This window comes from Gorilla gorilla, chromosome 3, assembly GCF_029281585.2.
Source record: "Gorilla gorilla gorilla isolate KB3781 chromosome 3, NHGRI_mGorGor1-v2.1_pri, whole genome shotgun sequence".
Taxonomy (NCBI): Eukaryota; Metazoa; Chordata; class Mammalia; order Primates; family Hominidae; genus Gorilla; species Gorilla gorilla.
Genome location: NC_073227.2, coordinates 73,870,533 through 73,871,308, shown reverse-complemented (window position 1 = coordinate 73,871,308; position 776 = coordinate 73,870,533). Strand labels below are relative to the sequence as shown.

The 776-nt window shown below is 33.9% G+C and overlaps 1 non-coding gene across 1 annotated transcript; it reads left to right on the top strand.

Moving 5' to 3' along the window:
* The first annotated feature begins 302 nt into the window (after positions 1 to 302).
* LOC115934489 (small nucleolar RNA U13) lies at positions 303 to 406 on the top strand. Its single transcript, XR_004070280.1, has one exon. It is a non-coding gene; the product is annotated as a small nucleolar RNA U13 (small nucleolar RNA).
* Positions 407 to 776: the final 370 nt, after the last annotated feature.

The following is a 776-nucleotide window of genomic DNA, read 5'->3' as shown; positions in this document are numbered from 1 at the left end:
GAAAAAATGCTCAACATCACTAATCATCAGGCAAATGCAAATTAACACCACAATGAGATATCATCTTACACCAGTCAGAATGGCTATTATTAAAAAGTCAAAATCAATAAATGTTGGCAAGGATGCAGAGAAAAAGGAATGCTTATACACTGTTGGTGGGAATGTAAATTAATAAAACCTCTATGGAAAACAGTATGGAGATTTATCAAAGAACTAAAACTAGAACTACTATTTGATCCAGCAATCCCACTACTAGGTATCTAACCTAAGGAGAAGAAATAATTATATAAAAAAGATACCTGATCCTTTTGTAGTTCATGAGCATGATGATTGGTTGTTCACATACATGTGTGAGATGTGTCACCCTCGAACCTTGCGGCGATGTTGGAATATTACCTGTCTGACATGAAGAAAATTTAAAAATTTTTAAAAGTTTAAAAAGATATCTGCACTCATGTGTTTATGATAGCACCATTTATAATAGCAAAGATATGGAATCAGCCTAAGTGTCTATTAATGGATGACTGGATAAAGAAAATGTGGTGTGTATATATATATTTATATGAATATGAATCAGCCATAAAAAAGAATGAAATCATGTCTTTTACAGCAAAATGGATGGAAATGGAGGCCACTATCTTAAGTGAAAAAACTTAGAAACAGAGAGTCAAATACTACATGTTGTCATTTATAAGCAGGAGCTAAACAATGGGTCCACATGGACCTACAGAGTGGAATAACAGACACTGGAGACTCCAAAAGTGGGAAAGTGGGAG